The 17,997-nt window shown below is 39.0% G+C and overlaps 1 protein-coding gene across 3 annotated transcripts in view; it reads left to right on the top strand.

Moving 5' to 3' along the window:
• EFNA5 (ephrin A5) overlaps positions 1-17,997 on the top strand; it is a 393,716-nt gene that overhangs the window by 350,119 nt on the left and 25,600 nt on the right. The gene's annotated exons all lie outside the window — the stretch shown is intronic.

Genomic DNA, 17,997 nt, shown 5'->3' with positions numbered 1-17,997 from the left:
AGTTTGCTTTTTCCATTTACTGAGATGTATTACTGTGCCGACGTCCACTGACATCTGAGCAGTGGTTTAGTCTTTTTCTGTCTTAGATGTAATCAGTTTTCACTGCCTTCTCATTTTACCGTTGCTGGTAAACACACTTTATTAGTTATTGTGGCAGTCCCACAAAGGAACTGCCACAAAGGGATTTGTTTACGGTGGCAGTAAACAAATACCTTTGTTTACTTCTATACAGGCATTAGGTTCTGGAAACACACACACACACTACCATAGTTTATTAATCTGTAATCTTCAAAAATTGTCATTTAAAGTTAACCAACAATCATTGTATGCCCATTTTAATGATTTTGTCTAATGTACAAAAAAAATGCCTTGTATATGGTGTGGTTTGGAACCAACTCTTTTTTTGGCAACTGAGATTTGTATTTCTCAGAATAAGTCAGGTTTATTCACAAATGAGTGAAGAGTTTGGAGAAGGCAGGAGAAGTGAACAATCTAGGACAACATAGCTGAACTGAAAAGTGAACTGAATTGGAGATTTTTTTACAAATCAGCTATGTTGTCCTGGATTGTACACTTCTCCTGCCTTCCCCAAACTCTTCGCCCTTTTGTGAATAACTCGTCTAGTATTAGTTCTTCTTCTTGCCTACTCTTTTTTTCCTGGTGAGTAATTAAAAACAGTTTAAATGCATTTATCAGAACACACAGAGGTAATCTTGACTTTTCATCCATTCTACTAAACACTTCTGTGCTTAGTTTATAGTAGTTTACTATTTACTGTAAGTATGCTAGAAAAATGGAAAACAACTTCTAACTTTACATCTGCAATTATTATTTTAACATAAATCTTAATTTATTTAATCAAAAGTTAGACAATGTTGATCGTGAAAGAAAAATCAGTCAAATCCATAGAACTATTATAAATTTAACTTACCTTTTTAATAAAATAAGCCATTTTGCTAAACCCTGGATTAAGCAATTTATAAATAGCTATTTCTGTACTGGTGCAGTACAACTCCATCCATCGGATGGTTGAATCAAAATTCTCACAAGATGTAGCTCAGCAACTCTGCTGATGGTAACTGTCATTACAACCTCGAGTGTACTGAATGTCAATGTACCATTTTAAAGATTGAAATAGACTTTATTTAATAAGTTAACCAGCCAAGGAGAGTACTTTAAGTGTTCTACTAATATACTTTTCAATTTTACATTTGTCAAATGAATTGGCCTTTTTCCATCTGCCTTTCAGCAATAAAATTACTACATATGCCCACACAAAATGCTTCTAAACAAAACTAGTTAAAGGATTTCCTTGACAAATGAAAATCCCTAATTAAAGTTTAACTATGATATAATATGAAGGGGTCCCTAAGTAGCTTACCAACAGAAAAAAATGGGATGGGATATGTCATAACAAATCCAAGAATGCTTAAGTGGTTTCATATGATATGTACTATGGAAATAAGAGGTGACCCATTTATGCAGCTCTTGTGCTGTTACAATGCGGACACGAGAGGGGGGAGGGGCAGGACGTCTTAAGACGCCCTCCCGCTCTGAGCAGACGTCCATCTGGCCGTTCACAAACGGCCATGGACGTAAGGTAGTTAAACCCCTGATACCGGGGTTCGCTTTTCTCCCTCATCCCCTACTATACTTTATTAATTGATGAGCATCAGTTTTTGGGAGATGTAGTTTGTTGTTGTGAGGGTGTGCAGGAAGACATAGGGAGCACTGCAGATCCATCCCTCAAATGATCTATGAAAATATATTCTTCAGCTGATGATTCTGTCACCTTGTACCGGTAAATATGCTACTTGCTATGGCATTTTTTTTTTTCATAGAAACCTCAACCACCGAGGCAGGGACATATACAGTATGTATTCATATATCATTGGCCAGAATTCAGCGTACAATCCAGGCAAAAAAGTTACATTATTACTCTGCTGGCTCCTCCTAACTACTTATCATCTATCTTATGTTCTTGTGGTGAATTCCTTAGTAAAACAGTTATTTTAATACCACAATTCCAGAGTCTACTCTTTTCTAGCAGACTAAAATTCTCATTCTCCAAACCTGCATGAGATGGTCCAAATAGTCCTTGATGAAGTACAGCATACAGTGTCATTACACTAACATACACCTACAGTAACATTACATGATATCAGCACAGGGTGTGAGGCTATTCTGTAACATAGGGGGTTTTTCACAAAGCTGCCGAATAACCAAGCCGAAGTGAACAGACCCGAACGACGTTTGACTATTCATTTCAGCTCAGTATGTAGGTAAAATCAACGCCAGCTGCCTTTGGTCAGTCGAATATGCTCTGCCGAAGTGCAGAAGGAGTTCGACTCAGCCGATCCACCATCTGGATCGGCTGAGCCGAAGCTTCGGCAGCTCACTCACTGCCGTTTGCTCCTATTCACATAGGGACTGAACGGCAGTGAGTGAATAGCCAATGGTACAGCGCAGAATAGAAAATAGTGAAAAAAGTAGAGAAAAAAAAGGTTAAAAAAATATTTTTTAAATGTAAATAAATACTAAAATGAAAAAAGTTTTTTTTCTGGTGACAACTACACTATTACAAAAAAGGCTTTATAAACACTTTAATATGAGTGGGGCGGAAATCAAGCATGGCTTCTTCTGATGTCTCTTTAGATAACCCGTAAAGCTTTTGCAATCCTTTGTCATGTATTAAATGTTTATTTGTAAAAGATTGCATATATTGTTTAATTATATAAAACATCAATTCAAAACCCTACAAACCATCAAAGAAATTGAGAAAAAACGATTATAGTACCCCTTTAAGATAGCCAGAATTATGGCAAACCTATGCCAGAACTGCAAGGACATTTACTATATATACATATGCATGCATATTACATATTTTATAAACATATATATTTTTAAACATAGGAAAGGTTTTTCCTTGCCTTTGTTATAATGCATTCATTTTGGTTTCTTGCACGCTCACAAAAGTGTCCAATATCAGTATGTAATTGTTTATAAAGTCCTGTAAATAGTCATAGTGGATTGCTGTCCTCAGCCCAGCATTTCTTTTGCTGGGTTCCATCTGCATTGGTTGTGTGTGACATCATTGTCTAAAATTAGGAATGTAGCATATGAATGCTGTATACAATGTACTGACAACAGGAAAGAGACGATTGAACTGTCTGGCCATCTGAGTATCATAACAGTTCTGGTAAGGGAATAGAGGACTTGAACACAATTAACACAACTGTGTATGGTTTATGCAGTCGTCTGATATATCTCACACTCCTTTTCAGGAAAACTCTAGTTTCATGCATTCCCTGCAACACAGGTTTATTTTTGCTTAAATAATGTAACTTTTTTGCTTTTTTGGGCTCTGCTTCTAAAGGGATAAAGACACAGCAGCATTTCTTTTTACAGCTCTAAGTGAATAAGCTAGTGATAAAGAACATAGGTACTTGGCAAGTAATGTGATATTTGTTCTGACAGTATTTTTAATACAAACCAAAAAAACAAAAATGTAATATATTACAGCTTATTAGTCATTTGATGTGGTGTCTGCATTAGTTTTTTTTTTTTCTTAGGAAGTGTTACCTTATGAGTTTATGTCAACAAGAATAAGTTAATGGACTACTGAGATTCAGGATGATGGACTGTGGAGAAGCAATATGGTTAAAAACATTTGTGAACGACAATGGCAGATGCTCCGAGAGTTAATGGAGATTAGACATAAACCATCATCGTTTTGTGTGTGGCCTAGTCTGACTGGCCACAAGGAGGGTACTGTTACCTTATGAGTTTATGTCAAATCTTCATAAGACATATGTATATAGTTTTATTTCTTGTTTTAAATATTTCACCTGAGGTGGGGGTAGCTTGTAGGGAAATAAAGTCTTTGTTGTGCTTATCACTGTGGAGGGGAGTGGCAGGCCCAATGAATTGCAAATAGGGCTATTGTCGAGCCCAGCCTGTTCGGATAATTGCATCAGGCTTCTCCTGAGCCAAGACCCTTTGATCTAATAACATGTAGACTGGCCAATCGTAAGTGAGGGGTGTGGAGTTGTAAAGATGGTCTTGGAAACCCTCCAATCTCCATTAGGCCTTGGGAGGCAACCAATGGGAGACTTGACATGCATCCCCATGGACACCAGGGGTATATTAATGATTGAGGAAAGAAGCTAGTTCTCTTTCACCAGGATGGGGCCCTCATGTGACGATTAATGGGTAACTATACATATAATCTTTCCCCCACTTAACTGTATGTCTGTTTGTCTGTTAGATACTAATGTCTGGGTATTTGGCATGTTTAAATCTTTTCTTTGTATGTTGTAGTTAAATAGATTGTTGGTTCATTGTATTTAAGTCTTGATACTATATACCAATACATTCTGTTATTGTGTTGAGCTTGAAAATCTCATGAATGAATCCTTAGAATCTCATACCTGTAAGTGTGAATGCTTATATAGCAGATCATAACTTGAAATAGTAATTCAGGTAACAGAATTAAGGAAAAAATGCTGTTGATTCTGCCAGAAGTCTTATATCCGTGTAACTTAACTAAACCTGAACTGAAATGTCAAACCATGTTTAAGATTTCAGTGCTTTTCCAGTGCTCTTCTTTGAACTATAATACTCTACACCCATTTATCAAGAAGAGTAGAGGGTTATATTTTTTGTAGTCCTGCCCTAGGGTGACAAAGCTGCTCTTTTACACATACAGCACAGTGAGTGAGTGTTGTCACCTGTGATACTGGCAGGATCAGCAGGTGAAAATAAAAGGAAAAAAATGAATGCAGCCACCAGGTCTAAAGAATGGTAAGCTGCAATATATAACATTTTGTGTTTAGGTACATTTTAACGGTGGCTGTAGATATTTTAGCATAAAACATATGTGTCTCAGGGATTGACCGTGTTAATTCTATGGTAAATAATTACTAATCTCTATGTGGGCATTTCATGCTCATAAATACTATCATATTTATTTGCTGTAAAACTGGCATAACTGAAGAAGCAACAATAAGACAAGGCACACTTGCAAACGTTTACCCATATATATACTGTAGTGCAAAGAACTGTAATTCTCTTTAAATTAGTAATATACAGCAACAAGGACAGGGGTTATAAATGCAGCAAGTGTACATTAATTCTGTCCCCTGTGGGACTGTAAGGAGAACTAAAACAATGTACTATTATGCTCTCCATAAACTAGGCAATTTGATGACAATTTTAACCACTTTCAACAATCTTCTGACTGCAAAAATGACCAAATATAGTGAGGCAACCAACCACTAACAGTTTCTATTAAAGATTATTAAACAATCAAAACTGTTAGTGGTAACTATGTATGATCGGTTTGATCTTTTAGTGATGTAAAGCCAGCTGAAAGTGGTCAAAATTGCCAAAAGATTGTCATGTGTTTTGGCCAGATAATGTTCACTAAGGAGTAGAGCTGAGCAACAATGCTGTAAGCAGTAACAGGTAGTCACATGTAAGCTCATAGCAGTTAGCTGACCATACACTAGACAATTTTCAATCACTGTTATCCTTATGTGAGCCATTGAACATTGCAAGCATAATTGCAAGAAATCACCACAAACTAAACAATCTATCACCCACTATTTTGACCGCTATTTTCAGTTGATTAAAGTCAAAACTAGGTAATATGTTGAGTTGCTATTTTATTGATAGATTACGCTGAAAAAAAATATTAAACTTATAGCAAATTTCTTCAAATGTTTTTTTCCACTCTGTTCCATTGAGGAAATGTTTGTTCCATCTCCAGGCAGTCATTCAAAACCAGCATTTTGTGCTTTTGATTGTTTTGTGACTTTGGACAAATGGCAAAACAAATGGCATTAAAAGTTTAATTGTTCCATCAAATTGTGTATAACTAGCTTTACTCTGGTGTATGAAAAATGACTTGTGATTGATTGTTATCATTCACTGCAAAGGTGGTGGCAAAGTTACAAAATCCTGGGCAATGAATTCATAGTTTTTTTTTAAACTTTATTATTATGGCAGACCTACATAATATTAATATTTTTTTCAATATTGAATACAGGTCAAACAAACATACATTGCCCAGCAAAATATTTCTTTACATTTTCGCCCAATGACTTACAGTCATCATGGTTTCAAACAGCTCCAATTTTTTTTTCTAGAACTTTCTGTCCAGTACAGGATCACAAAGGGCAGAGCAGTCTCCAGAAGCTGTCCATCTACTAGCTTGGTAGCTTGGAGAAAGGAGAAGAGAGGAGCAGAGACCAGGAGAGTGGCTTGCCTTGTGTTGCCTGTGTATTTGTGGAGCTGCACAAAACCTTCTAGCACACACAAGGGTGGAAAAGAAGAAAAGAACAGTGCCTTCTCCACATGAAATACTGTTTTATTCATTAGTATTGATTAATAATACAGTATTTCTCAAGGAGAAGGTGCTGTTCTTTTCTTCTATTGCATGTGCTTTGAGGCTTCCCAACCTGTTACAGAACAGCAGCTCCCCCTGGGCGTTGTTATTACAGTTATCCTTCGGCTAGCTTCGGTTACGGGAGGCCTTCGGTTCAGTAGAACCCTACAGCTCCCGAAGTTGGCCGAGCGGCTCAGCCGAGCCGACAGCATTTGCTTTGGCTCGACTGAGCCGAGGTGAAATCTGAAGCGGGCCGAAAGCCTGCTACTGACAGCCGGCGGAGCCAGCCGTCATCTCACGGCTGGCTCCGACCACTTGCAATGACAGATCAGCGTCCCCTGGTTAGCAGGTAACCAGGGGACGCTGATCTGTCATTACAATGAGAACTCAACAGAGCCGCTGTGATATCTCGGCGGAGCCGCTGTGATATCTCGGCGGCTCCGGCAAGTTCTCCGTGTATAATGACAGTTCAGCGTCCCCTGGTTACCCAGTAACCAGGGGATGCTGAATTGTCATGAGAGCTCAGCGGGGCTGGCCTCTATATCACTGCCGGCTGCGCTGAGCTCTCATTGTAATGACAGCTGGTTCCAGCCAATAGAAAACAGTTGGGCAGAGTTAGCTGTCACTGCTAGCTCCTCCCAATCGTTTTCTATTTTTAAAACTTTTTTTAACTGTTTTTCTATTCTGCTCGTTACCACGGAGGTACCAAGCAGAATAGCTGAGCCGAATGCCGCTCGGCAGGATTTGGCTATTCACTCACTGCCATTCGGCCCCATGTGAATGCAGAGCATGTACAGCTGACCGAAGTGCAGCTGAAGGCAGCCAATGTATGGCTGATTTCAGCCGTACTGAGTGAATAGCCGAATTTTTCGGAGGTTCGGCTCAGCCGATCCAGATGTTGGATCGGCTGAGTCGAACTCCTTCTGCACTGAAATCAGCTGTACAAGCCTGAAGTGAATAGCCGAACAGCGTTCGGCTCATTCCACTTCAGGGTCGGTTATTCACTCAGCTGCCTATGGCAGCTGTGTGAATAACCCCCTAAAACTTGTAAACATCAAGGGACATGATCCATTGTCAGTGATTTAATCAGCATTTAAAATAGATTTAAACCTCTTGACTTTAATATCACTTTATCTATTAAATGGCTTTGTTGAGAGTTTGCTGACGTCTAGCAGAATGAACTTTTAAAAAATATCTTTGGTAAAATCATTTTCCTTAGCTGGTATGCTGATATGTTGGAGATCAGATTTCAATACACATAGCTTCTTTTTCTTTTCTTTAGAAACATCCAGATTGTTATTCATTTGCATGATAAGCAGATAATAACAATGTCATTTATGACATGGAACCCAGTGAAACCAGATAGTAAATACAGAACGTGTGGATTTTAGAATTAGGTTGTTATTTTACCATTAGCAATATAGAGACTTTGTTCCATCTTCAAAAACGCTAATCTTCTTCTCAGCCAAAACATTAAACCAACAGAGTTTGTTGTAATTAAATACGACAGTTGGTTATTTCTTTCTCACTTCTGGAGATGAGCAGCCTTAGCTTCCCATCCATTCATTGTAACATGTGTTCCCATGGTAGGACTCTTCTGGAATCAATCAATGAACAAATTGGGAAAACTTTGTAATAGGCTGGTAAGGAAAGGGTTTGGTTACCACATATGTGGATAATGCAAAGTTATCTTTACAAATCTCATTTTCTAGTCCCATAAAGCTGCTGCCTGAATAGCATTTCTGTGCTCGTGCCACATTATAAGACAGACTTATTGAACAAGCAATGTGGAGCTTTCTGTGTCTTTGGCGCAGCTGTGACATAATCGGCCTGCTGAGCGGAGCAGCACACAAGACATTTGTTGTCAAGTTCATATTTCATACTGGAGGGAATCAAAAATGATTGAACTCATACTGAAAGTGTTTTATTTGCAGAATCCTGTGCATACCAGAACCCTGATTTGGCAGAAACATCTGCTCTGTGATTGTCTTTTAAGGCCAGCTTCCTTCCTTTGCCAAAGGTTATCACTTCCAGGAAGTTTGCTTACCATAAAAGGGTCTTGTTGTAAAATAAATAATGTTCCTACACAGATTTTACTCATGGTACCTCAGAGATATGGACCCTATGTGTCAGATAGCAACAAATTAGAGTGGTATGTCTAATGTAAAGAGAAATGGAAACAAAATGATGAATGATCACATGTGTAGATTGGTAGGACTTTCACTGGAAAAACATGAATACTGATTACTTACTCAGTTGGTCCTTTTTCAAATAGATTTTTTAGTCCTGTGTTTTTTAACTGCACTGTTTTAAAGAAGAATTCTGGTCAAAAATAATCTTAACCCTTGCAACGGTACTACCTCTGCACTGCAAGGGTTAAGTGCTCGCTTTCTTCTAGGGGCAAAAATAAAAAAGGTATACTCACCTGATCCTTGGAGCCACCTGGCTGCTAGACTGGTCCTCATGGCTTCACTCCTCCTCCGCTCCAGGGATGGAATGGTCCTTGGCTTCCTCATGTCCAATACACTGTATTGGGTGTGATGACTTGCAGGACCTTAGACCGCTGAAGCAGAGGGAGAGAGAGGCTGCGGGGACAAGTCTATCAGCCAGGCTCAGAGGTTCAGGTGAGTATATCTTTTTCCAAATATCTTTAGAATGCACAGTATGGAATGCAAACAATAGCAAAAATGGATTGTTGGAGACAGCCATCTGCAGGACGCTCATCTGAGGATCTGAATGCATGTATTGCCACCATTATTTACACTCCACAATTTCCTCACATCTCATTACTTGCACACACCAATCACTACTTACTGGTGTTCCCCATACAGTTAAATTCTGTTTTGAGAAATGTGAAATACATGAACAATTTTAATTGATGGGAATTAGTTACTGATGGGACTTAATTTCTATGGAATCAGTTAAAGGTTAGACAGCAGAAACTTTGTAAAAGTAATGTATATGTAAATTTCTGAAATATAACTTCATAAACTTGTTAAAAGTGATTTTCAAATCTGTTTTTACCCTTCAGCGGCGCATTCCATCATTCAAGCACCTATGTCGCTTATTATGTACTGAGCATTTCTGTATTGAATCTAAAAGTCAAGTTATTTTACACATGTCAAGAGGGTTTAATGCTCTTGTTTGGTGAAAGGATTATTTCAGATACAGAAAAGCGAGCGGCAAGCTGTGTATTTTCTAATAATGTTCTTTCATGGAGACAGATAAATCATATATCTCAATAAATGGAATAGCTGCAACTTAAATGGAAGAGTTACTTAGAACTTGTATATTTCCACAACAAGATGTTTTCTATTGGAGAGACGTAATGCACTCCTATATATAACTGTACTTGAGAGGTTTGTCTAGACTGATTATCAGGTGCATAGTGACAGGATAACCAATCAAGTTATGGTGAGGGAGTCAGAAGAAACCCAAAAGCACTCCAACAGAAATGCTGGAAAAGTGCAGCATTCCCTTATTAAAGCAGAAGGTATTTACATGTTATCACTTCCACAAATTCAGAAAGGGCTATACAGTATTTCTCATTAAGAGGCAGAGGGCAGAGTGGGCCAGCTGTACATACAGAACCTCTGGTTTATTTTCAAGATGCAGCCAAGTATTGTATAGCTATTTATTGAGTCTTACATCTAACTGTCTGACTTGTTAGTCTCATCAGAGCAAATATAGAAACCATTACTTGTATGCAGATAACCGATCAGAGTATGGCCAACATAGACCTCAAAGCCCTCCCCTAGAAATAGTATGAAGTGTAGCATTTCTATATGGCAGACCCTGAAAACAAGAAGCTTATATCACATTTAACATGAACCTTTGCTTTACTCATGCAAACCTCCACACACGTTCTTTTTTGCTGCTCTACCACTCCATTTTGCTACCAGGAGTGAAGCCAAAGGCCAGTATGAACTATAGTTTGGCAGAATTATAGCCAACCCAGGAATGTGGATGCCCTGTGAGATAGCTAATTGGCTCAGCTATGTCACATGACTGAGTCACATACTCCTCCATACCTGAACGTACTGGGCATTTTCTTTGGCCCCTGAGGGGGAGCAGAGAAAGGTAAATATATACAGATGGGGGGGGTCATTACGGGCTATTCAGTATAGCCCGTACAGCAGCCGAAAGCGGCCGATCGGCTCAGCCACGGAGGTACCCAGCAGAATAGCTGAGCCGAATGCCGCTCGGCAGGATTTGGCTATTCACTCACTGCCATTCGGCCCCATGTGAATGCAGAGCATGTACAGCTGACCGAAGTGCAGCTGAAGGCAGCCAATGTATGGCTGATTTCAGCCGTACTGAGTGAATAGCCGAATTTTGGCTGGGTTATTCACTCGGCTACCTTCAGCAGCTTTGTGAATAACCCCCTAAATGTTTTAAAGGAGCACTTTTGAAGAAGGCTGACATAATACTAGGGAGTGCTGTATATACAGGATGTTCCTCTGTTTAGGTAGTCCTTATCAAAGAGATGTTCAATGACTAAATGTAAAGATGAGCAATTAGTACATTCCACTATAAATTCAGTGAAGTGAGTTCATTACTAACCCTGCTAGGTGAATTTAATGTACGTTGTAGGTGAACTAGTATAATGCAGGGTGAAGGAGCACCTACTACCAGTTTACTTGCTCCCACAAAGATGACACACCTGTTTTAAGAGAGCATGAGTTCCCATTTGAATTACTTCCTTTCAGTCACTGTATTAAATGTGGATCCCGCAAGAAGTGTCAGGGAGAGAATTCCCACCACTTCCACTTTTACATATCACACTTCATTTTTAGTGCAATCTGTGAATGGGGGGTGTGAATGAATATGAAGAATATTTTTATGTTGTATTTTATTTATATAACATTTGTCACCAATGGTAAAATGTATATTTAGAAATCTGGGAACTTAGCAGCCAGAGAAACAGGAGACCACATTTGTTATTAAAGTATTTTATACAACAATTTGAGCAAGAAAAGGGATTCTTAAGGTTCCCAAATGAGAATCTGACGCATACAGTAATATCATTTAAAAATAATTTTCATTGTATTACTCAGAAAACATGTTTAAAAGGCCAAACACAATTTGGACTTGTGAAAGAAACTTTATCATTTATAAACCTTGTACATTATTATCATTATTATTAACCTTTCACACACTAGCTCCCCTTTGCTCTCTATCACATACACACATTCCATTGTTCTTTTGTTTGAATTCTCTAGTCTGCATCCATGTTATGCTGAATTAAAACTTTATTTCCTTAAACGTACATGCTTATGCAAACACTTGTGTAAGCTAAACACTCGAGTACAAAACAATAAACTCAGGACAGCTTGTAACGAAACCTTGGGTGTCTGTACAAGCTTGTTCTACAACGTACATCTACAACTTAATTGGGAGACACTTCTTAACTATCTTACACCTTTTTGTTGTGCCCAGATAAAATGCAATAGCAGTCTCAACTTGATTCATATTCCGTTCAAATCTAATTAACTCACTGTCTCCTGGCTCACCTCAATCCCACCTCATTGTTTTTATATCACATTAAAAAAGATCATCACAATGTTTTTCGTTCTTATTGGCTATCTAGGACATACAAAGAAACACATGGTGGGGAAGACTTTATGAGCATAACATGCATTTCTTAGACTAATGGGCCACTTCTTCAAGAGTTAACAGAAAGTTGACAATCTAAAAATACATAAATAAGTGACATTTTTGCATGCATGCAGAGTTGATTTATTAAGGACAAAAAGGCTGTTTGCTTTGTGAGTGAATTGTCCCTTAGCTTAATGAATGAGGTGTATTTTATTTTGCTTGCTCATTGGGTATTCTTTGCGAAGTGAATTTTACCACATTATCTAAGCTTATTGAAAATTTCCTTGCAAAGTTTCCTTGCATTTGCTTTAGTAAAATTAAACTAAGTATATCAATATTAAAACAGTATCCTGTTCCAGGCAGGGGAATTTGCATTTCCAGTTATTTGAGCTGCTTTGACATCACTTGGGCATGCCCCTGAAAATGAATCTAGTTTATTAGTCCACAGAGACCGTTGTCAGGGAAAATCTCCCTTTTTGTTGTTGTTGCTTTTATTGTTGTTGGTGAAGGGAAGTAGTATGTACTCCCCCCCCCCCCCCCTACATGAGGTGCCCTGGACTGATACATAGGTGCATATTGCAGTGTTTACAGAGTATATATGATTTCATGTATTTTATTCACCTCGGCAGGAGAAAGCTTTTTATAAATATTCATGGCATTTGTAACTGATTTTCTAGCTCTTTAGGATGAGGATGGTACAATGCCTATGGAGAAATATTGTATGACTTGCCTGCAAAATGTAATATAATAGAGCTTGCCGGCCTGTATCTGTCAATAGAAATGTGTTACATTGTAGAAGTGGCTTTTCATGCAAGAACAAAAACCATGCTTTGACACTAAGATCTGTACAAACTGTATCAATACAGCTCTAAATGAATTCAAATTGCATCTTGACTTGTGATTCCATTTTCTACCTTGGTAAAACAATCAACTATTTTCTATTTTCATAAAGCAGATCTTATAGGGACCTATTTAAATATTAATTTCATTTTTTTATGTTTCAGTTTAACCCCTTTTTTATCTATTCATGAAAAAGCTACATCAGTCGAGTTTCCCTGGTGTTTTACAGCTTCTTGTTACCACATTGTTATAACTGCAAAATCCATTGTTCTAATCCATTTTCAATCCCAAATCACTAACTTGTTTTCTTTTTTTCTTTTCATCCCTCTAATCTAGGCATAGTCCATTATTTTTTCATGATTGGTTATATGCTGGGCAAAATTACTGGCACAGCTGCTATAATTAAAAGGGGCAGAGCCTGTTGTTATCTTTGTTTTGGCACACAAGGCATACAGATTGGTATGCCCATTGCTAGAGGGCCATAAGTAAATAAAAAGAGGATAACATTTAATAATTAGCAGAATTCCTAGTTATTTCAGAACCAATGTAGATTTTGAGCTAGCATATAACGTATCTGTTAAAAATAATACATTTCATTGTTGAAAAATGTCATTTCATTTAGACTTTTACATCGTGTTTCAATGGGATAGATGGGAAGAAATAAAGACTTTTTACTGTGAGAAGTGTATTTTTACATTGCAAAGTAAATATTCACTGAATGAGATAAAGCTGTGTTCATTTCAATCATCCAATCATATGCAAGCAAAAATCCTTTTTTTTTATTGCCCTTGCACATGATTGGGCATTCAAAGTGAGCACCCATTTTATTTTTACAAAATTCATTTAATATTTACTCTGCAGGGTGAATTCTCAACTTGCAAAATAAACGGTCTTTACTCCTTAAAAGACCCTTTCCCATGTAGGCCCCCCTTATACTCACCTTTCTTATGCTCCCTTGTTGCTGCTTCCTCTGAAGTAGCCAACAACCTTGCTCACTGCTTCCAGGTTTGGGGAAGCATGTAATAAATTTAATCTCTCCCTCTCTACCGAGCTGCTAACTCAGTGATAACAACATTCTCGACCCCTTTCAGTCTGGCTTCCACCTGCAACACCCCCGTGAGATTGTCCTTCTAGAACTCACTAAAAACGCTGCAAAAATGTAAAAAACACTATTTAGTACTTGGTACAACTTTATCTTGTTGCTGCTTTTGATACAGTTGACCACTCTTTCCTCCTCAAAATACTGCAATCTCTTTGCCTTTAAAACAGTGCTCTATTCTGGTTCTCCTACCTATCTAAGGGCTCTTTTGGTGTCACCTATAATGGCATCTATTTCTCTCTGCTGCCTCTTTCTGCAGCTGACCCTCAAAGCCAATGTGCTCTGGTCCTTTCTATTTACACTTCTTCCCTTGATCAGTTAATTGCCTCCCATGACTTCCAATGCCTTCTCTTTGCTGATGACACCCAAATGTATCTCACTACTCTTCACCTCACCCCTTTGGTCTCCTCATGCATAGCTAATTTACTAACTGACATATCGGTATGCATGTTACACCACTTTCTAAAACATAATATTTCCACAACTGAGCGTATGATATTTCCTCTCCCATGCCCCTACCCTGACTTTTCCATTGAGAGCCATAGTACAACAATCAGTTTCTCTCCTTATGCCGAGGTTCTGAGCGTAATTCTAGACTCTGACCTCTCCTTTGAGCACCACATACATTCTCTATCCAAATCTTCGCGGTAAAAAAGTTGTGCGACCGTCGCGCGATTCCGAAGGCTACTTGGCTGTATCCCAATGGAAAACGCCCTACAAAACGGCCCAAAGTAGTACCTTGACCTTTTCAGGCGTGGGCCGTTTTGTAGGGCGTTAATGACGGGCGGAAATACGCCAAGGTGGGAACGAGACCATTGACTACAATGCAATTTATATTTTTGACCGTTTTGTAGAGCGTTCGTCGAGTGTAGAACGCTCTACAAAACGGTCAGGTGTGAACGAGGGCTAAAAATATTACCCAAATCATCCTCAAAACTAATCCAAAAATCTTGTGCTCTCTTACTTCCCAATACCTCCTCTTATGCTCACCTCCAGGACTTCTCCAAAGCCTCCCTTTTCCTCTAGAATTTTTTCAGGCTGCTCTGTCTGCCTTTAGGCGATCCCTGAAAACTCATCTCCTCTGAGAAGCCTTTGCTACCTCTACCTAAAAACTGAACTTTTACTTTCTCCATCAACTCATCCCCTCACAGCTATCACCTTAAATTTCACTTGTCCCTCACCTTTAGGTTATAAGCTCTCACAAGCAGAGCACCTTATAAACCTCTTGTCTTAAACTGTATTGTAACTGTACTGTCTTCCCTTTATATTGAAAATCACTGTGCAAACTGTTGGCACTATATAAATCCTGTATGTTAATAATTAATGGATAACCCAAACAATTGCTAGGCCCAAGTATTGTCACATGAACAAGGGAGTGATGTTACTGCTCCCCTGCATCATAAATAAGACCTCCAGACACAGGGATTTTTGTAATTTCTGTTGTATAAAACAATGTTTTACCTCAGCCTGGTTGATGTTCTGTGCTTTAAAAAAATACAACGAAAATACCTAAAGTCACTGTGCTATCTAGCTTTCTTTGGATATGGTAGATACGGATTTTATAGAAGGAAGCACTAACATTATTATCCACCTCCAACTTCATTTGGCCATTTACAGAATACACAAAGTTCTGTGAATGGCCGAGCAGGGAAACAACATTATCACTTTAGTCTATGAGACCCACAGCTCTCATATTAAGAGTGGGGCCAGAGAGTACAGTGGGATCAGCGATAAAAATTTTTTACACACCAGTGCTTTTAGTGCTATCTGCGACTCAAGAAGGAGTGATGAGGGAGGGCAAGCAAATCAAGTATAAGTAGGTAAGGATGTAGGGTATCCCTTTATACATCATGTCTCCCTGCATGGTCAAAGTGCTAGTGTCTCTTTAACTAAATCAGTCCCTATGTTTTTAATATCTCTACATATTATTTTTACTCTTAATAAATAGCTTTAAAGTGACTAATGCTGTGCTACAAATGTCTGATTCAGGATAGGTCAGAATTGATACTGATTGAGATTGATTAATTGAGAATTGAGATTGATATTGAGAATTGAGATTGATATTGATAAGTCAGAATTTCAGATCTTTATCAACTGACCCCATAGTTTAGTCAGCATAGAATACCATTGCTTCTTTGCATGGATTAATGACTTCTGAGTTTATTAACACTGTACATTTTATCAATATATCCTATGGAAGTTTATCCACACAACCAAAGTTACTGTTCTTAAGATTCAACAGTAAATCAATTCTTAAGAGTTTTGACATCCCATATATCAGAGATAACAACCTTTATGCAGTTAATGCACTGTGGGTTAAGTTTCCAAATTTAATATAATTTAGAATGTTCTATCTACATGTACAAAAAACTTAGAGGTCTATTCACTAAGCTGCCGAAGGATCTAGACCTAGCTTCTGCTGATCCTTCGGCTAGCCTCGGCCCCAGGACCCCTTCGGTTCAGTAGAACCAAAGGGCAGCTGTACGGGCTATTCACTATAGCCCGTACAGCTCCCGAAGCCGGCCGGGCGGCTCAGCCGAGCCGAAGACATATGCTTCGGCTCGACTGAGCTGAGCTGAAAGTCGAACCGGGCCAAATGACTGGCCATTGGCCAGCTGAAAGCCTGCTACTGACAGCTGGGCAGAGCCAGCAGTCATCTCCGACCAAAAAGGTGAAAGCCGAAGCTGGGCGGAGGTGAAAGCCTGCTTCTGACAGCTGGGCGGAGCCAGCCGTGATGTTACGGCTGGCTCCGGCCACTTGCAGAGAGATCAGCGTCCCTGGTTAACAGCTAACCAGGGACACTGATCTCCAGACAGCCTAACTCTTCCGGGCGCTCCGGGAGTCTCCCGCTCCCGGCCGCCCAGGAGAGAAACACTGCTTTTTCTTTTTCTTTTTTATTCTGACATGGAGCCATGTCAGAATTTAAAAAAAATCACCATAGGAATGGATTGCTAGATTCCTATTGGCTATTTCAATTTGCAATAGCCAATAGCAAACTAGCTATCGCACCCGCCCTGCTGCTGTTCTCCGTCAGGTCCCCACTGGTGATTGACAGCAGCAGAGGGCGGGTACAATAACTGGTTTGCTATTGGCTATTGCAAATTGAAATAGCCAATAGGAATCTAGCAATGCATTCCTATGGCCAAATCTTTTTTTTTCTTTTTTTTTGATCCGCCGGCCAAAAGAAAACTGTCATTGCTAGCTCCGCACAATCGTTTTCTATTTTTATTTTTCTACTTTTTAAACTATTTTTCGTTCTGCTCGGTCCCACAGAGAGACTGAGCAGAACAGCCGAGTTGAATGCCGCTCAGCGGCATTCGGCTATTCACTCACTGCTGTTCGGCATCTATAAGAATAGACCGGACAGCAGTGAGTAGCCTGCCAGAGGTTCGACTTAGCCGATCCAGATGTTGGATCGGCTGAGTCGAACTCCTTCTGCACTTCGTGTCGGCCGAACATGCTAAGCCACGCGAAGCCACCCGATGTACGGCTGATTTCAGCTGATATACGGCTGAAATCAGCCGTACCAGCCTGAAGTGAATAGCCGGACAGTGTTCGGCTCACTTCAGGTCGGTCATTCACTCGGCTGCCTACAGCAGCAGCTTAGTGAATAGACCCCTTAATTTCATAAGGGGTGTTTGGCTTTTGTTTATTTTATCACATTGCGTATAATAAGAATCCTATTTACAGTACAGTTACTGTAGGTGAGGAAAAGGGTACTTTTTAAGCAACTGAAATGTTACGTATCTGTCTCTCTTGAGGTCATGTGATATGGCTCTCCACGGGAGAGTAGAAGAGGTTCTTGGCAGTGTACTAACATGTATTTTAAGTTTGGGCAGCTATAAATAATTGAAGAACCTAAGAAAGTTACAAGTTACAGATTAGGGTGGAACAGTCTCTCTCAAGGATTGCATGTAAAAACAAAAATAAAAAGACATACAGGCATTTACACAAGAAATTGAATATTTTGATTGGCAACATCTTTTATTGTCAAACACATAAAATGCAACAAGGCTTTCTATGAAATACCTTAAGAACATTTCATTTCCTAAACAGAAAAGAAAAACTACTA

Source organism: Nanorana parkeri, unplaced genomic scaffold (assembly GCF_000935625.1).
Source record: "Nanorana parkeri isolate BGI_ZX_2015 unplaced genomic scaffold, ASM93562v1 scaffold894, whole genome shotgun sequence".
Classification (NCBI taxonomy): domain Eukaryota; kingdom Metazoa; phylum Chordata; class Amphibia; order Anura; family Dicroglossidae; genus Nanorana; species Nanorana parkeri.
Note: the sequence above shows the minus strand (reverse complement) of the source record. Positions and strands in the feature narration are given on the sequence as shown.